At 46.3% G+C, this 23,863-nt stretch overlaps 1 protein-coding gene and 1 long non-coding RNA gene across 3 annotated transcripts in view; one reads left to right on the forward strand and one right to left on the reverse strand.

The window, feature by feature from the left end:
- DMAC2L (distal membrane arm assembly component 2 like) overlaps positions 1–23,863 on the reverse strand; it is a 154,525-nt gene that overhangs the window by 38,807 nt on the left and 91,855 nt on the right. The gene's annotated exons all lie outside the window — the stretch shown is intronic.
- LOC138258770 (uncharacterized) lies at positions 5,097–23,513 on the forward strand. The gene is made up of 2 exons (XR_011198560.1): positions 5,097–5,459; positions 21,757–23,513. It is a non-coding gene; the product is annotated as an uncharacterized lncRNA (long non-coding RNA).

Genomic DNA, 23,863 nt, shown 5'->3' on the forward strand with positions numbered 1-23,863 from the left:
TCCAAGGCCAATCATAGCGCGTTTGCTGAACTATAGAGACCGAGACACCATCCTTCGCCTGGCGAGGGAGAGAAGGCCATCAGTTTATAAGAATTCCAAACTTAACTTTTATCCGGATTACACCCCTGGTGTGCAGGCTCAGAGGCGAGCATTCCTGCCGGCCAAACGGCTGCTGAATCAGGCTGGCTCAATCTAGCTGGAAATAGTAGAGCAAACCCAACTTTTGCTCTACTATATCCAGCTAGATTGAGGGTGCGACACGAGGAAAAGGCGCTGTACTTTACAGACCCAAAGCAGGCGACTAAGCTTGCTAGGCGCTTGCCTGGTGGGCGCGGGGCTGCGGGGTCCGGAGGGCCGGGGTCCGGGGAGGCTGATTTAAATGATAATGACTAGCCGGCTGTGACTGACTTAAGTGCATAGAATGGGGCTGCCGGGGGGGGGCGCGGGGCCGCGTCCTGGGTGGCTGAGTCTGTAGAGTGGTTTGCTACCAGGCCCATGGGCCCCTCTTCCCCTATTGTACTCTGGGTGGAGAGCTGATGGCCGACCACTGCCCCTGGGATGAGTCCTATTACTTTCTGCTTTCGAAGTTGGGGGTGGGTCTTGGGGTTGAATAGGTGGGCTACTGTAAGGGTCCGATTGGGGGGCCAGTGTGGGTGGGGGAGGGCACAGATTGATACTGATTGTTATGTTGGGTTTTATAGGTGCAATGGTTGTTCTTTATTACCGCTTTTGGCAGGTGGAGGTGTGCTTGCTTGTGAGGTTATGGGCATCTGTGATATGGGATGAGAGGTGATGAAGCGACGCTGATTCGTTGTTTGACGTGGAATGTACGTGGGCTTAATGATTGGAGGAAGGCTCGATTGGTAACTGCATATGCTAGGCGACACAACATTGACATCTGTATGCTGCAGGAGACATACCTGGTGGCGACCACGTTGGGCAGACTGAAAGCCGGCTGGGTTGGTGAAGTACACTGCTCCACGTACTCTGGGTACGCTTGAGGAGTTGCTATCCTAATCCGAAAGGGGTTGAAGTGGCGCACGTGCGAAGTTATTGTAGATCCAAATGGTAGATACGTCTTATTGAGCGGAACGCTGCTCGACAGAGCCTGCCGACTTGTGGCAGTATATGGACCGAATGTAGATGACCCAGAGTCCTTCTTGGAGCTGTGGCGACTTGTGGAGTCCTTGGGGGCCGGTGCAGTGATTTGGGGTGGAGATTTTAATGTGGTTTTGGACGCTCGGATGGATCGCGAGAGTGTGGCCAGAATGCAGCACGTTTTGGCGGCAAGGTCCCTGATGGCGGTAATGCAGAGTGGCGAGTTAGTGGATCTGTGGAGACGGAGGCACGCGGGTGTGAGAGAGGGGACGTGTCTGAACTATGTACATAACAGCTGGTCTCATATAGACCGTTGGCTGAGCACTAGAGACGTGGAGGTTTGGACTAGTGCGGTAGATCACCTCCCCCGCACCTTATCGGACCACTCACCAGTGAAGCTGGAGCTACTGATACCCAGTGAGTTGCGTCAGATGACTTTGTGGCGGTTGCCTAGTGGTGCGCTACGAGATGAGGTTTTTCGGGAGGAAGTCAGGGTGGCGATACAGCTGTTTTTTTCTGAAAACCGCGGATCTGTGAACTCAGTGGGCACCGTATGGGAGACATTCAAAGTTGTTATACGCGGAGTGTGTCTTTCCAAACAGCACGGGATCGTGAAGGCCATGCGGCGGGAGATGGCAGATATTGAGAGTAGGCTTGTAGAGGTGGAGAGGCAGTTGGCATCCAGCTGGTCGAGCGAGGTGCTTGCTGAAATCCGACGCGAGGTTTCCTTGTATGGAGGAGGCCTCTATGAGAGAGCTATGTTTTGCTGGGAAGTATGCCCAAGCTCGTCGATATGGAGAAGGTGAGAGAGCGGGGCGTCCACTTGCGGGCATGCTTCGCAGGCCTTGGGCCAGCAATTATGTCACAGAGTTTATTGATGACGGTGGTGGAAGCGTGACTGGCTCCAATGATATAATGCAGGTGTTCACTGACTACTTTGCGCAGCTCTACGCGGCCCCGGCAGGCCCAAGTGGGGAGGCGATACGGGCCTACTTTGAGGATATTGCTTTGGTCTGGTTTGAGGAGGCGCACAGGGCGTATCTAGATGAACCGTTCACCGTAGAGGAGGTGTCGGCGGCTATCCGTGGATTGCCGGGGGATAAATCTCCAGGCGTGGACGGCCTTTCCCCGGCATTTTATAAAGAATATGTAGATATCCTTGCCCCGCGCTTGTTGGAGGTGTATATGGAATCCCTGGAGGCGGGGTCACTTCCGGCCTCCCTTAGAGAAGCTTTGTTGGTAACAATTCTGAAACCTGGGAAGGACCCGACCCGTTGCGACCCTTACCGCCCTCTTTCTATCATAAACATTGATAATAAAATTATGGCAAAGATGATTGCGACACGTCTGCAGCCCCTTCTCTCTCGGCTGGTGTTGCCGGACCAGTCTGGTTTTGTCCCTGGAAGATCTACGAGCCACAATTTGCGCACTTTCTTTGCGGTGACAGGTTATTTGGGGGATGGAGATAATGTGGCTGCGGTATTTCTTGATGCTGCCAAGGCCTTTGACTCTTTGGCCTATGTTCATGCTGTTAGGCCGGGTGGGACTCAGTGCTCGTTTTGTGCAGTGGATCCGTCTACTATATACTCTTCCCACTGCCAGGTTGCGTCTCAATGGAGGTGTGTCGGCCGCATTTCCAGTTGCGCGCGGTACGCGTCAGGGGTGCCCGCTGTCGCCCCTCCTGTTCGCGATAGCTATGGAGCCTTTAGCAGCAGGGTTGCGACAGAGACACAATGATAGAGGCTTGCAGTTTCGGCAACAAACAGTTTTGATCTCGCTATACGCTAATGATATTGCGTTGTATGTGCGGAACCCCGGTCGGAACTTGGATATCTTATTAGATGAAGTTGTGCGTTTTGGCAGCCTCTCTGGAATCACTATCAATTGGTCGAAATCGACAATATTGCCTATAACCCCCAGTGTGACGCAATTTACCTCCCGATACCCTCTGGAATGGACAGAGGGACCGGTGCGATATTTGGGTATCCAGTTGTGCAGAGATGTTGATAAACTGCGACGGGCTAACTATGATGTTGCATTGGCATGGTTGGAGGAAAAGGTTGAGATCTGGCGCGCTCTACCTCTCTCGCTAATTGGACGTATTGCCATAGCAAAGATGGTGGTGCTTCCTAAGTTCTTGTACCTGTTTGTGAATCTCCCGCTTCCTCTTGCCGGCGGCTACTTTCGGAAATTGCGATCCGCGTTAATTAGTTTGGCGTGGGCGGGGCAGCAGCCGCGTATTTCCTGGGAGAGGCTGACACTGCCGTTTGAATTGGGTGGGCTTGCTGCTCCGGATTTAGAACTTTATTACTATTGTGCACAGGCCCACTTTGCGTATTATTGGATGAACCAGATACGTTATATGCCGCATTTGGCGCCAGAGAGTGACTCAGTGTGGCCAGATAGTTTGGTGCGTATGTTTGGAAATCAGGTACTGTCCCGGGCCACGGGAACAGATACAGTGGCATGCACCATGAAAGCGTGGGAGGCGCTGAGAAAACGATCTGGAGTTACTGTTCCATTTGCCCCCTCGCTCCCTGTCATGGCGGCTGCAGACGACAGGATGTTTCGAGATGGTGGGGTGCGTAATTTTCTCCGTGCGGCTGGCTTGACTGTGCTAGGAGATTGGCTGGAGGACGGACGTCTTCTTGACGTCTCGGATGCTCTGGCTGGCTGCGAGGGCACGGCGCTGCAGCGTCTGTGCGCTCTTCGAGTTAGAGCTATGTTGCGAGACCGATTTCTTAATCCACCTGGAGCCCCGTCAGAATTTCGTGCTTTGGAAGTGCTCTGCAGTGCACGGTCTCCTGACAAGTTGGTGACCAAGCTGTATAATTGTATGCAAGAGCAGAGAGATGGTCCTGGGGAGCGCTCCAGAATTGCGTAGGAGGAAGAACTGGGCGAACCCATTACTGTGGCTGTATGGCGTGGGTGCTGCGCGCATATGAGAGTGCTGTCTCCGAACTACAGCCTGCGACTGCTGCATTTTAAGTTCTTGCATCGCCTTTATTATACACCTAAGGGGCTTCACTCTATGGGCCTACGTTCTAACTCGCGATGTGCCCGCTGTGGAGCTCCAGATGCGGGCTTCTTACATCTGGCATGGGAATGTGCGGAAGTACATGATTTTTGGGTAGAGGTGTGGCAAGCTATCTCTGTCATGGTTGATCTGGAGCTTTCTCTCTCCCCCAGGGTTGGGTTACTTGGATGTATGGACGAGATCCCGGGGCCACACAGGCGTTTGGATGGTCTGCTCCTGCTGCTGGCAAAGAGAAGGGTTGCTATGTGTTGGGGTAGGAGGAGGGCTCCGCGCAGATCTGAATGGTTGCGAGATGCTGCCTACCATGACCAGCTGGTGATCTTTTGGGACCTCATGCCTGGGGGGGTCTCGCCCCAGAGATATTTGGGCCCCTTTTAATAGTTATCTAGCTGCTTGCAGTGTGTAAGTGATATGACTGGTGCTGACCACGGGAGAGACTCATCCCTCCTTCCCATGGATTAGGTATGCTCTTGTGTTGTTGAGACAGATCTGAGTGATCTGATTTGTGCTCCACCTGCCTATTAGAGTAGTGTGTTCCTTGTTGTTTTCCCCCCTCTGCTATATTACGCTCAGATTCTCTGTCGCTTATGAACCTCTTTAAGGCTGACGTTGATGACCTTGTTATCTGGTGACTGATGGGCAGAATAGTAGGTGTGCCCCCAGATATTGACGCTTACTGTGGGATATGTTACTGCAATTTATTTCTTGCCACTTGGGGCAGAGACGAGATGAGAAGGATCATTATGTTATCCTGTTATTGTTAAGACGAGGGGACCTGTCTATGTTTATGTTATTGTATGTTACTATGTGCAAAATTCAATAAAAAAAAAAAAGATATTCTTCCATTCTTGCATAAAAATATCACAGACGTAAAGTATGAGGCAGGAATTTAATTTGTAAAAAGGGAAAAAACGCCTGTAACAGAGTGGCTTCAGCACGCACGGAGAAAGTCTACTATATGGCAAGCAACTCTTCAAGTTGCCCCGGGGGCACCACAAATAGCCCGCAAGATGGAAGCGAGGAGTGCTTCCAGGGAAGGACGGAGAGAAAAGAGGTTGAGGAGAATTGCAGCGCGCTGTGGGGAGGAAAAGGAGACGGAGAAGACGCTGGACCCGAAACGCAAGAGGCCGACAACACCTGTAAGGACGACACGAATGCAGGGAGGCAGGAAGTAGCGAGACCCAGCGTGAAGGACTCAGACGTGGGGGGAACCCTGTCCGAGAGTGAAGACGGGGAGGAAGAAACGTCAGCGGTCGCAATGCCGAGAGGAGGCGAAACTGTTCCAAGACCGAGCCACACTCCTGAAGAAGCGTGGCTACACAAGGTACAGTCGTACTTCAGGAGGGGCACCGGATTAGGGGAATTAAACGGGGGGGCGCAAGTCGGGAAGAGAGAAGGGAAAATGGGGGCAGGCTTACAGCACCTCAATGAGGAGTGGAGCATGATGGCTATGCATGCTGGACAACCCTAATGATCCTACACCAGTGGTTGAAGGCCCTCTTTTCTCTCACGAGCACCCCTAGTTCCTTTTCTCTAAAGAAATCCTGTGAGCCAAACTCATACTTGACAATGCATATGTATGTCCTTTTTCCCCGAGGTGGGCTGACTCCAGGAGCAGCAGACCCACGGAGTAGACACCAACCCCGGGGTACAGAGAACTCGAAATAAGAAAAACACGGAAGTACTGGAAGGGAATCCCAGAGAGAGAAGAAAAGAAGGACATAAAATCTGGCCTCACAGACAGGGAATTTGAAAAACTTAGAAACATAATAATAATAAGAAAAGGGAAGGAACAACCCAAAAGCCCGGCTGTTGACTCTTCTTATATAGGGAAACCCGCCACAACGCCCAATTAAAATTTGGCCGAATTTGAAAAACACATTGTTTTGATGCCAGATTATAACAAGGGATTTTTGGTTTTACACCATTCACTGAGTGGCACAGCACAATCACAAGTATTGGATTCCACTACTCAACATTAATGTATTGTTGTTAGATTTATTATTTCCAAGAATCGTTTCCTACAGAAATACAAATATAAAGCAAAATCGTTTACAGGCATAAAAATACAAAAAATAGATAAATATATTTTCTAGACATATATAAAATTCAGATTAATATTATTCCAATTCATCTAGCCATATAAAACAATAGAAATTCATCCTGCGTCAACAGAAAATATCCAACATTATTCTTTTCAATTGTTCATGCATTGTAAAATATGAATATAGTGTTTCCACCATATATCAATATTATAACCTACATCTAGACTTCTCATGCTAATCTCGCAGTGAAATCTCAAAACAATGTTAAAACATCCTTCTCCGTAAGAGGTGAGTATACCTTGAAATTGCAATATCAAATTTCTTAATTACAAATAAAGTAGCTTGTGCTTCATTATGTGTTCTTTTACTCCATACTTATTAAAGATCAGATGTCGAATCCTTGACCTTTTTACTCAAAAAAAGAGAACAATCTAGGAAAAGATGTATTATGGAATATGTTGTTCAATTAACCCAAATCATAAATGAAACCTTTTCAAGGCATTTATAGTTCTTAAAAGCAAGGTTTCTAGGTTTTTTCATGTGCCTATCCCATTTTACATTCCAGGAAAAAGTGATATCTGAGTATTTATAGTCACTAACCTGCTCCAGGGGGATTTTGTTTAAAAACTGAGTGTGTTTCTTTGGACAGCTAGAAAAAATACAAGGTTTTGTTTTTTTAACATTTCGTTTTAGTAAGTTTATCTCATAACAGGAATGTGGGGGCTTGAAGTTAGCGTTGCAACCTTAGAGGAGTATAATTCACTAAGACTAAATCATGTGCATACATGAGACAATGTGTGTGGAAAAGAGGCCAGGAGGTCAGAAAGAGGGTAAAAAAAAAACTCACTGCTGTCAAAATCCATTATAAATGGAGGGCCCTGCCAAACCGCTTGTAAAATTAAGATTGACTACTCAGCTTGAATAAATTTAAAACTGAGTAATTTATGAAATATGTCAAACCCATGGATATTCCATGCAAGGACTTTGTCTGCTGCAGGACGCCCATATACTAGTTATGGAGATAATCCCCTCCTACACCACCATGATTGGTCAAATGTTCTGTAACGCAGCATATAATTATGTCAAAACTCATACTGATCTTTTTCACGATCAGATTTGTCATTTGTGAATGTTATTGTTACTACCCGTGTTGATGAATTTGATGCTTTACATGAGCCAGTGGTTGCCCTGAGCATATAGTTTTGGTGACCAACACTTACTTTTCGTCATCAGCGTTGACAGAGCGTAAGAGAGAGAAAAGCACACAGTGGAAAGACAAGGGAAGAGAAACACTGAAAAACTGTCAAGGGGGAGAAAGCAGGAACCTGCAAGAGTGGGATAAAGGAGTCAGGAGTGTCTGGTTAAAGTGGCATGAGGTGGATTGAAGACTATGCGCACATCTAATAGGGCCGGCAACTGTCTTTTGAGCAGAGCTTTGGGCACCGGCACTCGTTCTTTTATAATCTGAACACTGTATGAATGGCCCTTTCATACCGGTATTTATTCACCTTCTTGGGCAAGTTCCTAGATAGGGACGGGGTATCTCATTTTGGGTAAAATACTGCCCCAATACCTTCTTAAAAGGGGTGGGTATGAGGTACATACATAGGAATCTGTAGCCTCTGAGGGTCTGGCCTATCACAAAAATCTATTTTGTGTCTAATCAGATCGGTCTGACTCTCCACTACAGTGGCTGCCACTATTTTGGAATAGAAAAAAACCTTTGTTACCTCGCCCCATTTGGTCATAGTAAAACCCACTAATCCAAATCTCCTGAGTTGATTACTCCCAGTGCTGGAGTGAGTTTGAAAACAGGGAGGAGTTTGGACCAATTTAAGGTGCGTAGTTTGGACTCTCTTCCCTGTGTTTAGAAGCTTGAAAAAAAATAGTTTTTGATATCGCCCCCCCCCCCATACAAGGAGCTTTGATTTGAAGATTTACTTTCTAGTTTATTTGGGCCTCATTTGCTCTTTTTCTGCTGACTGAGATTTGGCTTGATTTCACATTGTTTACTTGATTTGGCTGATTTGTGGTAGTTGGGATAGATGGTTCTTCCCTCTAGATCTTCGATAATGCCTTGCTGACCTTATGATCTTTACCACACACATTATGAGGGCCTTTTGTCATGGGTAGCCCACTAAACTTACTGATTTTCACTGTCTTTCTTAAAGTTCTGGTGGTAGGGACTCCTCCTCCTACTCACACAGTAGAGATAAGTCAAATCTGGAGAAAGCCTTATTTCTTTCCATACCTTTCCACAAACTGGTTGATTAGCCCAGGACAATGGGCTACATAAACACTACCTGGTTTTTTTTTCAGCAACTGGAAGAATCAAGGAATACCATAACCCCTTAACTCAGGTTTGCCAGAGGCGCATAGGTTGTTTTAAGGTTTAGCATGGCTTTAATACATTCTAATAGAAATATCTGCTTAGCCTACTGCGAATTCGCTAACACCTGGGCTTTTCGCATCACCTGAAATGTTTGCTTAATGTTAACAGGTTCAACATAGACAATTTGGGGGTACTGTCTAATGAATTGAAAAAGGAAGTGCCTTGCTGCGGTGAATATGTGGAACCAAGATCTATAATCTCAGGTGGACTTCTAAGGGTATGCTGAGGGCTGTAAGCAGCCCCTTTCTGACTTCAGAAGATGTCTGCCCTGTCAATGGCAAATCCAGCTCACACCTGAATGTGCCTGCCCTATGTTTTCCTTGTCAGACTAGAGCCAAACCCATGGAAAAGGGAAGACATGATCAGCACCAGTTTAGGATTAGACAAAGGGGGCTTTCTTCACTAACAGGCTGGCACTTGGTATAAAAGTGGCACCTCAGAACCTGAAATGAGAACACTCATGCCCTGTGGAAACCAAGAAGAAGGACCTCCCCTGCTGGCTGAAGCCTGAAACAAGACTGCACCACCCTGCCTTGAACCCAGCACCCCAGAAGTGACTCCACAGGTCAGACGCCTCGCACTGCTACGGCCTAGCTGACCACCAATTGGACATGCCTGAACTGTACTGGTGGCCTGGAGTGAGTCCTAATCCCCAAGATGTGCCCATCTAGTCTTCGACTCATGGCTGGTGTGAGAGTGTACTCCTACAAGAACTGCACTCCAGGTGAAAAAAAACAGAGGTTCTGAGCTCTTTGTGTCCCTGGTCTCCTTGCGATGGCAAGCGGGCTTCACCAGGGGCAATGCGGAAAACCGCAACCGACTGCTGATGAGACCTTCCTTTATACAGATTGCCGACTTCACCACTCGGATGTCTTGACAATAACTGCCCCAAATTTCCAGCTATCATGCAGTTTGGATCATCTATCAGCTCGTTACTCTGACAACAACTGCACCGCCAACACAAAGCTCCGACCGAGGCCTGGGACTTTAGCAAACTCCCGTTGATGACTACCCCTGTGGATCCAGCCTGCCTGCCGGTGACCTCGTTGACAAGTGCTTCTTCAATGAAAATAGACTAAGTTAGAAGGTAAACTTTTCACCTGGAAGAACCTGATCCCTGTACTTGACTTGTGTTCCATCACGGTTGGTCTTGGATTTTTACTTTGACCCAGTCCGGTTCAACCATATAACCGCATTTGGCGCTTTGTGCTTTTTGGCACTATATCTACTGAAAACGTTAAAAAAAACATATCTCTGGTCCTCCTTATTGGATTTTTGTCATTTTATTTATTAAAATTTCTCCATTTTTCTCCATTGGTTTGGGATTTTTCTTGTGTTGTATTTTCACTTATTCACATTTGACTGAACAGAGAAAGCCTCTAGCTGCGGGAAAGACCAAATCCAAGTGGGACAGTAAGACTCTTTTCTTCCCATTGCCCCATACCTCCTTCACTGGGGCTGACCCCTGGACTTTTTCTCCACAATATACAGGCGGGCAAATAATGTTTCAAAGGTTACTAATGTTCGTTCATCAAATTCTATAGATAACAGAAGAATAATCACAATTAGTTCAGCATTAGTTGGCACCTCAGGAAGTGCTGGGTACAACCCCAGGGCATCCTACTCAGGAGAGGAAAACCCCCTACACCAAAGGCCTTTTTGTCCTCTGTCTGGAAGAAATACACATCACATCACAAGAGAGTAATTAGTTCTGGTGACCAAACTGAAGTTATCACTTATTAAATGTAATAAAGTAATCCAAGGTTAGTCTATGGGAAAGCTAGCCTTCCTACAGAGAATAAAGTGTTTTTTTGGGGGGGTTAGGGGGTTTCACTGCCAGGACATGTAAAACATTAAACATGCATGTCCTACTTTTTAAATACCATGCCATCCTGCCCTAGGAGCTGTTAGGATGTACCTCAGAGGTGACATAAGTAATTTTGCAAGGTTGAAATGGCAGTTTTACAGCTAGCTGCATTACAGGCTGTGTGAACTGCGGCGGAGACCAATTCACCTGTTTGAAGAAATAGGTTAATACGTGCTGAGAAGGACACTAAGATACACTGTTGTCATGCTTAGAAGTAATTAAAATTAACAATTCTTCCTTATTTTACATTTTATGTTTGATCTGCTATGCTTTGTTATCATAGATATCAACTGTGTGACGAACGAGTTACTTACCTTCGGTAACGACTTTTCTGGTGGATACATTAGCTACCTGTGGATTCCTCACCTCATGAATACTCCCATGGCACCAGCATTCTACGGAAATCTTCTTACTAGTCTCTGCACGTCGACGAGGACGTCACTGTCTCGCACGCGACGCCGTCTGACGTCATACAGGCAATAAGAGGTCCTCGACGACGTGCGGACGTCAGTACCAATCATTTTTTACGTGCATGAGAACAACCAGGCAATGCAATGAAAGAACAAAGCAACATCCATTATATTGTAAAAATACACCACATTGTATGAATAACTGTAAATCTTTTTATGTACATATATATATATATATATATAAAACTCTCTCTTTTAAAATATATACACACACCAAGTATATACATAAAGATATATACACATATACCTATATATTTATAAATATATTATATATATACATCTATTGCACCCTCAAAGACCAAGAGGAGCACACTCAAGGATTACTTGGCAAGACCATAAAGGCAACGGGGAGGCGGGTGGGACCGTGAGGAATCCACAGGTAGCTAATGTATCCACCAGAAAAGTCGTTACCGAAGGTAAGTAACTCGTTCTTCTGATGGATACAACTACCTGTGGATTCCTCACCTCATGAATAGAGTCCCAAAGCAGTACCACGCCCGGCGGTGGGTGCCTAAATGGTCAAACCAAGAAATCCTGCAGCACTGACCGTGCAAAATGGCCGTCCCTTCTAACCTCAGAATCTAAACAGTAATGTTTTGCAAAAGTGTGAAGGGACGACCAAGTTGCGGCCTTGCAGATGTCGACCACAGGAACACCTCTGGCTAAGGCCGAAGTGGCCGACTTAGCTCTGGTGGAATGAGCTCTAATGCCCTCAGGAGGATCCTTCTTTGCCAAAGAGTAACATATTTTAATGCAAAGAACAACCCACCTGGATAGTGTTCTCTTGTGGACTGCCTTTCCTCTCCTCTTGCCCACGTATCCAATAAACAGCTGATCCTCCAGCCTGAAATCCTTTGTTCTATCGATAAAGAAGCTCAACGCTCTCTTTGGGTCCAGACGGTGCAGTCTTTCTTCCTCTTTGGAAGGATGAGGCGGAGGATAGAACGTGGACAAAGTAATTGCCTGAGCCAAATGGAAGGGTGAAACAACCTTCGGGAGGAAAGCAGCCTTGGTCCTCAACACCACCTTATCCCCATAAAAAGTTGTATAAGGGGGTTTTACTGATAAGGCCTGCAACTCACTCACTCTCCTTGCTGATGTTATAGCTATCAGGAAGACTGTTTTTAAAACCAAATACCTCAAGGGGCAAGAATGCATAGGTTCAAAAGGGGACCCCATAAGGAAAGTCAGGACTAAGGACAAATCCCATTGCGGCATAACGAATGGCTTTGGAGGATATTGATTTAGAAGACCTTTCAAGAATCTGATAACAATAGGGGATTTAAATAAAGATGGTTGGTCTGGAAGACATATGAAGGCTGACAAGGCCGATAAATAACCTTTAATGGTAGCCACTGCACAACCTTTCTGTGCCAGAGATAGAGCAAAAGACAAAACGTCCGATAGATGAGCATGTAAAGGATCAATCTGCCTCTCTCCACACCACGCAACAAATTTAGACCACCTATTAGCGTAGATAGATTTAGTGGAGTGTCGCCTGGCCGCTAATATAACATCCACTACCTCAGGCGGGAGAGAGAAGGAACTCAGGTTGCCCCGTTCAATCTCCAGGCATGTAGGTGCAGACTCTGGAGGTTGGGGTGTAGAACCTGCCCCTGCGACTGTGAGAGGAGGTCTGCCCTCAAAGGGAGACGGAGCGGCGGGCACGTTGAGAGTTGGAGAAGGTCGGAGTACCACACCCTCCTTGGCCAATCCGGAGCTATTAAAATTACTAGAGCCCGGTCTTGGCGAATCTTCCTCAATACTCGAGGAATCAAGGGTATGGGAGGAAACGCGTAAAGCAACTGGCCGCACCAGGTCATTTGAAACGCTTCCTGCATCGGATACTGAAGGCTGCAGAACAACGGACAATGCGCGTTCTCTCGAGTGGCGAACAGATCTACCCGAGGAAACCCCCACTTCTGGAAGATTAAACGGACTTGATCTGGATGGAGACGCCACTCGTGGTCTGCCGAGAAGTGGCGACTGAGACTGTCCGCACGCACGTTCAAGACTCCGGCTAGATGGTTTGCTATCAAGCAAATCAGATGGTCCTTTGCCCAGGACCATAGTCGAAGAGCTTCTCTGCAGAGAAGGTACGACCCCACTCCTCCCTACTTGTTTATGTACCACATTGTGGTAGTATTGTCCGTTAGGACCTGTACCGACTGACCACGAAGGGAAGGGAGGAAGGCCTTGAGAGCCAGACGTACAGCCCGTAACTCTAACAGATTGATGTGAAAAATCTGTTCCTCTGGAGACCAAAGACCTTTGATCTCCAGATCCCCCAGATGAGCTCCCCACCCTAGAGTGGAAGCATCCGTTATGACTGTGGCCACTGGTGGCGACTGCTGGAACGGCTTTCCTTGTGAAAGATTGTTGCTTGCAATCCACCACTTCAAATCCACAGCAGCATCTCTGGAGATCTTGACAGTACCCTCTAGATCCCCTCTGTGTTGAGACCACTGCCTTCGGAGGCACCACTGAAGAGCCCTCATGTGCCAGCGAGCATGCGTGACCAACAGAATGCAGGAGGCAAAAAGACCGAGCAGACGAAGGACCTTGAGGACTGGAACTACCGCTCCATTTCGAAACATTGGAACCAAATCCTGAATATCTTGAATCCGCTGAGGCGGAGGAAAGGCCCGACCCAATGTTGTATCCAGTACTGCCCCTATGAACAGGAGGCGCTGAGAGGGCTCCAGGTGAGATTTGGGCTCGTTCACCGAAAAGCCCAGGTCGAACAACAACTGGGTTGTTGACTGCAGATGACGCAACACAAGCTCCGGGGACTTGGCTTTGATCAACCAATCGTCCAAGTAAGGGAATACTGCTATCCCCTTCCTTCTGAGCTCTGCCGCAACCACCGACATCACCTTTGTGAAGACTCGAGGTGCTGAAGTAAGACCAAACGGAAGGACCGCAAACTGGTAGTGTTGCGATCCCACCACAAACCGGAGATACTTCCTGTGTGACTTGAGTATCGGGATATGAAAGTAAGCATCCTGCAAGTTGACAGACACCATCCAGTCTTCCATGTTCAACGCCAAAAGCACCTGTGCTAGGGTCAGCATCTTGAACTTTTCCTGCTTGAGGAACCAATTCAAGATCCTCAGGTCCAGAATTGGTCTCAAACGACCATCCTTCTTGGGAATCAGGAAATACCTTGAGTAAACTCCTTGACCCCTTTCCTGCTCCGGGACCAACTCCACCGCGCCCTTTAAAAGGAGGACTTCTACCTCCTGTTCTAGCAACAGGAGGTGTTCTTGTGAACCATACGAAGGGCGGGGCGGGATGAGGGGCGGAAACTCCCGAAAGGGAAGGGTGTAGCCTTTTCCCACAACACTGAGAACCCAAGTGTCCGACGTAACAGTCTCCCATTTGGTGAGAAAATGCTGTAATCTTCCCCCTACAGGAGAGGAGTGAGTGGGAAATGGTGGAAGTCTAAGGCTGCTTCCCCTGCTGCACCCCGCCAGAGGATGAGGAAGAGGCAGAGTGCTGCTGAGAGGCTCCCCTGGTGCGGACCCTACCCCTCCCCCTAAAAGATCTATAGGGGTGGGAAGAGGCAGGTTGCTGATATCTTCCCCGAAAGGAAGAGGAGGAAGAGCCACGCCCAAATCCACGAAACCTCCTGAAGAATCTGGAAGAGGCCGTGGAAGAAGGAGCTTGGAGTCCCAACGACTTAGCCGTGGCCCTGCTCTCCTTAAAACGTTCCAAGGCCGAATCAGCCTTAGCCCCAAACAGTTTGTCCCCATCAAACGGGAGATCCAACAATGTGGACTGTACATCTGCCGAAAAGCCCGAGTTACGGAGCCAGGCCTGTCTCCTTTCCACCACAGTTGTGCCCATTGCTCTGGCTACCGAGTCGGTGGTATCCAGTCCCGTCTGGATAATTTGGGTCGCAGCAGCCTGGGCATTAGAGACAAGATCCAAAAGACCCTGGGGAAGCTCTGTAAACGAAGAGGAGATGTCATCCATCAGAGCATGAATATACCTCCCCAGGATACAGGTCGCATTAGTGGCCTTTAACGCCAGACTGCAGGACGAAAAAATCTTCTTCGACTGAGCCTCTAGCTTTTTTGAGTCTCTGTCCCCAGGCACCGTCGGGAAAGAACCAGGCGCTGACTTGGACGAACAGGAGGCCTGCACTACCAAGCTCTCCGGCGTAGGGTGCCTAGATAGGAAACCAGGATCAGTTGGAGCCGTCCGATACCTCCTGGCCACGGCTCTGTGAACTGCTGGGGAAGATGCCGGCCTCTTCCACACCTCTAAAACCGGATCCAGCAGAGCGTCATTAAAAGGTAGCAGAGGCTCCGCCGCGGCTGAGGCCGGATGCAACACCTCCGTCAAAAGGTTTTGTTTTGCCTCCACCACCGGCAAAGGCAGGTCCAAAAAACTAGCTGCCTTCCGTACCACTGTATGAAAGGAAGCAGCTTCCTCAGTATATTCCCCCGGGGACGAAAGGTCCCACTCAGGGGAAGTGTCCAGCCCACTGGCCGACTCCAGTCCACGCAGCCCATCACCCGAGTCCTCTAGCTCTCCTTCCTCTAGGGCTCGTTGGTACTCCTGCTCTTCTAGTACCCGGAGAGCACGCCTCCTTGAATGCAGTCGTTGCTCAATCCGCGGAGTCGACAATTCCTCCGCCGAAGTCGGAGATCGGCGCCGATCTTCCGAAGCCACCGACGCCACATCCGGCGCCACGGGTAACTTCGGCGCCGACTGAAGAGCAGCTGAAACAGATGGACCCACCGGAGTCACAGGCCGAAATCTCGACGTCGACGGGATGGAAATCCCTGGGGCCAATCCCTCCGAAGCCACCGGAGCGGCCACCGGCGCCGACACTGGCGCCGAGCCCACGTTCCCAAACGGGAGAAAGGGCATAAAGGGTGCCGGCCGAAGAGGCGCAGGATCACCCAAAGAAAAGGCCAAAGGCCCAGCCGGAGCACCCCCTGGAGCCATCTGTTGGAAGATGGCATACATCGCATTCAAGAATGCGGAACTATCGGCTCCAGGGGTGGGAAAAGCCGGATACTGGGGTGCCTGTCTCGGAGGCGACCCCGACTCCGGCCTCGGCGTCTGCGCCGGAGAAAACACTTGAGGCTCCAATACCTCAATCACCGACGCCTGTCCAGGCGAAGTTGGTGACGCCGGAGAGGGCAACGGCGTCGAAGGATGCGGCGTCACCGTGGGGCTGACCTCCCATGTCTTTCGGCGCCGATCCGGAGACCTGGAACGAGCCTCCCTTGAATGACGCCGAGATTCTCTACGGCGCCGGGAGTCTCGATGACGCCGATGTTTTGGAGAAGACTTCTTGTGATGCTTCTCCTTTGACTTGGCCATAAACAGCTTCGCCTCACGTTCTTTAAGGGCCTTCGGATTCATGTGCTGACATGAATCACAAGTCGAGACGTCGTGGTCGGAGCTCAAACACCAAAGGCAATCGGAATGAGGATCCGTCACCGACATCTTGCCTCCACACTCACGACAAGGCTTAAATCCAGACTTTCTCTGCGACATTATTTCCACAGAGAAAGAGTACGCAGCAAGATATACACTGTAACCGCAAGAGTAACAGTTGCTCCCTCGAAGATAACCGTTTCGAATGCACGGAAAAAAGGGAACTGACGTCCGCACGTCGTCGAGGACCTCTTATTGCCTGTATGACGTCAGACGGCGTCGCGTGCGAGACAGTGACGTCCTCGTCGACGTGCAGAGACTAGTAAGAAGATTTCCGTAGAATGCTGGCGCCATGGGAGTATTCATGAGGTGAGGAATCCACAGGTAGTTGTATCCATCAGAAATATTGGATTTTATTATAAGAACGGAGGCTCCTATTATGCTTTCCTTTCTTGCTTTAATCGAATAGCAGCCAAGATAATATATTACAAAAACTACATATCCCATGAAACATGAGGAAAAGGTAATTGAAGATGTCACAAACAAACAACCAATAATAAACGCCCAATCCCAATAACTATCTTAACTACGAGCAACAAGTCCTCTTTTCTTGCTGCTCGCAGTCAAGATAAGTTCTTTTCTCATCTCGTTTTTTCTTATCTATGTATATTTCTTGTGTATTAAGATTTAGCTTTTTCTTTATATTAATGTTTTGAAATATATTGTTTTTTAATGTTTAACTTTTAATGTTTAACTTTTAATTTATTTAAGTTCTTGCTCGTTTTCCTCACAGCGCTGGCTTCGCGCTTCACTGGCTGAGCCGAGCGTTCTTTCGAACGTTCGGCTCTCCCGCCGCTCTCCTCTGAGGAGCGCGTCTCACTTCAACGCGTTTCCTCAGAGGAGTTCGGCAGAGACTGACGTGTCGCTACGGAAACCTCTCCCTGTGATCGGGAGGTTCCGTTTTCACTTCAGCTGCTTGCTGGGAGGCTCGGCTTCATCGCGAGGGGCGCGACACGCCCCCCTTTCAGTATATTTTTCTTTTCCTCTGAATTTCGGCTGTCAATCTCTTGTTCCACACGCCCATAACATTTAACCCTTAATTCACTGTTAAAAATGTTTAAACAGTTTTTCCTTCCAATTTGGGAGTTTTTCTGCCTGGCATCCTTATTAATTACTTATTAATCACTTATTGTTATTTATTTTATTATGTCAAAACAAGTACCTGATCACTCCAATGATATAGATATGGATAATTTACGTGCTGATTTGAATTCTTTTATTCAGGATACAGTACAACAGGCTGTATCTTTGTCTATGCTACAGATGTCAAAAAAATTAGAATTGTCTTTTAAGAGAATGTCCTCTCAGGGTTCCAATGTTTCGGAACCGGTTAAAGGTAAAAAGCGCATATTTTCCAAAGTTCACGTAGAATCGAGCGCTGATGAATCTCCCCAGATGGCTGGTCCTTCCCCCCGTAAGGAATCCAAAACGGTGGAAAAGGGTCCCTCTCCTTTGAATATTGTTCAGTTGAGGGATACTGATGATGACATGGATTATGATGATGGGGACGATGATGATTTACAGGGTTCTGATGACCTCTGGAAAGGGCCTTTAGAGAAGAGGCTGAAAGTTTCTCTTTCTGATACAAATCCTTCACAGGTTAATGATTTTACAGTACTTGATGCTTTGGGGGAACCAATGTTTGATCCAACTTTAATACACCACCCAAATTCTACGGAATGGTTCCCGTCTGATCACGTGGCGGAATATGTTTTGTGTCATTTAAGACACTCGTTAGATAAAGCCACGAGAAATAAGCTACGATCTGAATGTCCTCGTCCCTCCCTTCCTTGTAAAATTACTTCCACACCTGTAATTGATCCTAACATGGTGTTATTTTTCTCCAAGTTCGGTAAGGACCCTAAGAAAGGGGTCGACCGTGCGTGGTCCATATGCCAGGACCGATTATTGGATTTGGTTGGTCCCTTAACTAGGATTCTCGATTTAGCTGAGGATGCCAGGTTGGAAGGCTCACAGATTGATCCTGAAGCTCTGTCCAATTGGGCCCAGCGGGCAATCTGTTTGTTGGGAAATGCAAACACTGCTATTTCTCAGGAGAGACGTAAGAGTCTTTTACTCAAGATAGAGCCTAAATTGGGCAGTTTCGCAGCCAGGCAAGAAGGACAGCAGGCGGACGGCCTTCTTTTTGGAGATTCATTTATTAAGGAGCTAGGTAGATATGTTTCTACCTTTGCGACTTTGGACAAAGCTCAATTTTCAATGAAGAAGATCTTCAACTCCAGAGTTTTTGCCAGGGCCGGTAAAGGAAGGAGCCGCTTTACCGGCCGTTTCGCCACCCGCGGTGGCAGTTTCCGAGGCTCTTCCATCAATTCCACGGACTTCAGACCTCAGTTCTACCCCCAAAGAGGGAGGGGCTTCAGGAGCTGAAGCTTCCGTCAAAGGGGAGGACAGGTCTCAGGTAAGAGATTTATGTTTTGGCCCTCTTCCTGTAGGTGGTCGATTAGCCCATTTTCTGTCGAATTGGTACCAAATTACCGCATATCCTTGGGTTCTTCAAACCATTCAGGGGTACTGCATAGATCTCTATCAAGTTCCCAGCCAAACTTCTCCACCTCTTCCTCCAAGGTTCTCTCAAGAACAATCTCGTTTAATGAATCTAGAGATTTTATCTTTAATTTCAAAAAATGTAATAGAAGAGACTTGCTTCCATCCCTCGGGTTTTCTCAGCACCATATTTTTGGTGCAAAAGAAAAACAAGAAATTTCGCCCAGTGATAAACTTAAAACTATTCAACAACTACGTTGTTTACAATCATTTCAAAATGGAAACGATCCTGCATCTCAGGGACATTCTGTTGGAGGGCGACTGGTTTGTTCGACTGGATCTTCAGGACGCTTATTTTGCGATTCCTATCCATCCCTTTTACAGAAAGTTCCTACAGTTTCAATGGGAAGACTCGATTTTTCAGTTCAAAGCCCTCCCTTTCGGTCTAGCTTCGGCTCCTTGGTGCTTCACAAAAGTGATGAAACCAGTGGTAGCTTCTTTAAGAGCTCAGGGAATAAGATTGATCGTCTATCTAGACGACTTTCTCATAATGGCTCAGAACAAGGATACCCTGTTGCAACACTTGCACATTTCCCTTCATCTACTACAGTCCCTTGGCTTTCTAGTAAACATGGAAAAATCTTCTCTAGTTCCCTCAACTCAAGTGGAGTTTCTGGGTTTCCTCATAGATTCCAAAACCACATCTCTGTCCCTTCCCCATCAGAAGGTATGTCGTATAAAGCACGAGTTACGGCAGGTCCTCAGTCTCTCTCATCTATCTCTGCGATCCTTAACAAAAATTGTGGGTCTATCGGCTTCATCCATTCAGGCCATATTCCCAGGGCCGTTACATTACAGGGCTCTCCAAAGACTAAAGATTCGTCATCTCCGCAAGGGCCTTCAGTACTCGGACGTCGTTCAGTTGGATCAAGATTCTCGCGCGGAGATACAATGGTGGCTCGATCATTTGGAAGCCTGGAACGGAAGAGCTATTTTCTCTTCGGCCCCAGATCTAGTATTAGAATCCAATGCAAGTCGGACAGGTTGGGGCGCAAGGTGTGGCAACGTCTCGACTGGGGGCGTATGGTCAGAGAGGGAGTCTGCCTTGCACATCAATTGTTTAGAGATGCTTGCAGGCTCCTTTGCTCTGAAGACCTTCGCGAAGGACAAGGTAAGCTGTTCTATTCTCCTAAAGATGGACAACATTTCCGCCATAAAATATATCAATCATCTAGGGGGAACAAAATCCAAACCCCTTGCCGATCTAGCCAAAAGCTTTTGGGAGTTTTGCCTTCTCCGAAAATTGTCGGTCACGGCACAATACCTTCCAGGGAAAATGAATACCATAGCAGATTGGTGCTCACGCTACCTAAAAGATTCCAGCGATTGGCGTCTTCATCCTTTAGTATTCAACAAACTTTCTTCAAAATTCGGCCTCATGTCGATAGAATTGTTCGCTTCTCGATTGAATTCTCACCTCCCAAGATTTTACAGCTGGAGACCGGATCCCCAGGCTCTCGATACGGACGCTTTTCTCCAAGACTGGTCTCCCCAGTTCAATTATGCTTTTCCTCCCTTTTTGATGATTGCCAGAGTTATAGCCCAGGTTCGTCGTCAACGAGCCTCCCTGGTTTTGGTGACCCCCTTTTGGCAAACCCAACCTTGGTTCCCCTCGGTTCTAGAATTGTCAATAGACTTTCCTGTCCTGATTCCTTCCTTCCCGGAGCTCCTGCTCGATCCAGAAGGTCGTCCTCACGACATGATTCTCGACCATTCCTTAACTCTGGTAGCTTGGAAGATTTCGGGTCAGCCTGGAGAACCCCAGGAATTTCAGAAGAAGCTGCTCAATATATCCGCCACTCTTGGGCCCCAGGAACATCGAAGGCCTACAAGTCTGCCTGGTTGGTCTGGTGTGGCTGGTGTTTGGACAGGAACTCAGATCCCTTTTCAGCCGATGTGACTCTAATTGTTAATTTTTTTAGCGTCTCTTGCCTCCCAAGGAAAGGCATATAGAACAGTGAATACTTATAGATCCGCCATTTCTGCTGAACATGTTCGAATCGATGGTAAACCGGTTGGGGAACATCCTCTGGTGTGTCGCCTTTTGAAGGGAGTAAGATTTTCTAATCCTCCTACACCTAGATACACGCATTTATGGGATGTGAATTTGGTTTTAAATTTGTTCAATTCTTGGTTAGATAATGATTTACTTTCTTTAAAGTGTCTTTCTGCGAAGTTAACTATGTTGTTATGCTTAGTTTCATTGAAGCGTGTTTCTGATGTAAGAGCTTTGGATATTTCTTCCGTCCAGTTTTCTCCTTCTAATGTATCTTTTAGAGTTCATAGGAGAACTAAAACTAACATTTCTATAATTCATTATCCGTATTTTCCTTTGCATCCTAAGTTATGTGTTGGTAAATGTTTAAAAGCTTATATTGCCAGAACTGCAGATTTAAGAACGTCCTCCTCTCATCAGTTATTGATTTCTTTTTCTAAGCCTCATAAACCCGTTTCTTCCCCTACCCTGGCTCGTTGGGTTAAATGGGTTATGACCCTTGCGGGTATTGACACTACCTCTTTTGGAGCTCATTCTACTAGAGGCGCCATGGCTTCTAAGGCTTTTTGGGCTGGAGCTCGCTTGGAGGACATTCTTAGATCAGCGGATTGGTCTAATGTTACCACCTTTAAGACCTTTTATTGCAAACCTATTTCTTCTATGGCTGATTCAGTTGTTAATATGCTTTAAACAAGCATAATAGGAGCCTCCGTTCTTGTAATAAAATTCAGATTTTCCTAGCTTTTGTGAAGGAAAGTCTGGATTTTATTAAAGACACGGAGGCGAGTATTATCCCACCGCTTTATTAACCCACCCTTTCTTTTTTCAGTGCCGGCCCCTCCTGAACCACTCGTCTCATCCTGAAGATGCCGATTCCGGGTGTGAGGCCCTTCTTCGGAGCCATCTTTCTTCTGGCACTTCCCATGTTCACCACTTTCCACGATCCGGATGTTGTGATATCCGCATGGGACCGTCTCCTCTCTCTTCTCTGGACTTTGCCAAAGACTTTTTCACTTTATTAATGGCCTTTTCCATTATTTTGGTTATAATTCCTTTATTCCGTTCGTTTTGACCTGCTCCTGCAAGAAAAGAGGACTTGTTGCTCGTAGTTAAGATAGTTATTGGGATTGGGCGTTTATTATTGGTTGTTTGTTTGTGACATCTTCAATGACCTTTTCCTCATGTTTCATGGGATATGTAGTTTTTGTAATATATTATCTTGGCTGCTATTCGATTAAAGCAAGAAAGGAAAGCATAATACTCGCCTCTGTGTCTTTAATAAAATCTAGACTTTCCTTCACAAAAGCTAGGAAAATCTGAATTTTTGTTGACGGAATGTAAAGAGTGGTTGTACTTTTCCAGTCAAAACAACGTGCTTAGATCAACAGATGCCAATAAAGATTACTTCTTCGGGGCGGTTGATTTTGATGCTGTTTCGAGTAGAGGATTTACGAATAGAGGCGCGATGAAAAGGCTATTATGTTTTCTATATGGTGTGGCCTTTCTGATTACTCTTGATTTTTTTTTGAATGGGGACCACATTGAGGATACAACATTGACATGGTGCTTTAGATAGTGTTTTACATAGCGCATTAGATATAGGTTATGTGAACTGATATGTTCCTCCTATTCTTTTACTTTTCTTTTTTTGATTTCTTTGACATGTATGTTCTATTGTTTATAATTATGTACATAGGCACTGTGACTTATTGTTGCTTGCCAAAAGTCTTTGACTTTGTCACTACGAAATAACAGATGATGATGACATGAAAAATTGTGATTTTGAAGAAATTAACAGTGATTGAGTTATCAATGTGTAATGTCTCAGATATGAATAAAAGAATTAAGGGTGTGTTGTGCATGTAAACCTCCAAATGTTTTTTCTTTAAAATGTTCTCTGTGATGCTTTTAGAGTTGAGTAATTTTGTGATTTGCTCTTTTTACTGCCATTCAATCATTTATATGATTTACACTAAAATGAACACAATTCATGATAATCAGTTATCTTATGATGTATTTGCTGTTTGTCTTCTTGAGAGATGTATTATATTACAAACATATGTAAACTGTGCTGTTGATAGTAAAGTTTTACGTAACGACTTGGATCATGGATGTTTGAGCATTAAATGAGATGTTTGATTATTAATAAGATGATAATTTTAGAGAGCTCAAAGAATAATTGGCTACTATACTATTGTTAAAGTAGCCTATAAATTTCCGACCATCATCAAGTCCTGAGTCTGGTGCTCGGGAACAACATAAGCAGGACCAAAATGTCAACATACTAGAAGCTGTGTGGGGCAGTATAGAGCAGTGGCTAAGAAATACAGTTGGTCACCACTTTCAAGTATAAGGAGGACATTTTTTTCCTTGACATGCCGTTCCTTAGGCCTTCAAGCTTACTTCCTTTTGTTACTCTATTTTTAATTGTGTTTGATGTATTGTGCATATTTTTTTTTTAAAGGATCTGTGATAGGGTCTGTGTGATTTACCATATGTGGTTGTATTTAGGGTATCTTAATGATATTGTATGTGATCTTCTGATATTATATGTTTTCTATATAAAAATTAAAAGAGAAATTTGTATATTTTTTGGTGCTGTCTTTTGATTAAAATAATTTTTTAAACAAAAAGAACAAAGGATGGATTAACTTGTTTATGAATTCATGTGATTTTCAAGGAGCCTTCCTAGTAGGGGTTATTTGACTAGTTACCCAGGCCCTTTGTGATACCAATAAGCAGGGCACACACTAGTTGGTTTTGTATAGTACAGGCTGCAGTAGAAGGCTTGAGACTTGTTTTACAGTGCTAGTCTAATGAGCGGCACAATGAGTGCTGTAACCCTCTTGTAGCATTTAATAGACATGCCATAGGTACATACAGTATTATTTACTACAGACTTATAAGTAAATTAAATGTGCCAATTACATGTATAC

This window comes from Pleurodeles waltl, chromosome 9, assembly GCF_031143425.1.
Source record: "Pleurodeles waltl isolate 20211129_DDA chromosome 9, aPleWal1.hap1.20221129, whole genome shotgun sequence".
Lineage (NCBI taxonomy): Eukaryota > Metazoa > Chordata > Amphibia > Caudata > Salamandridae > Pleurodeles > Pleurodeles waltl.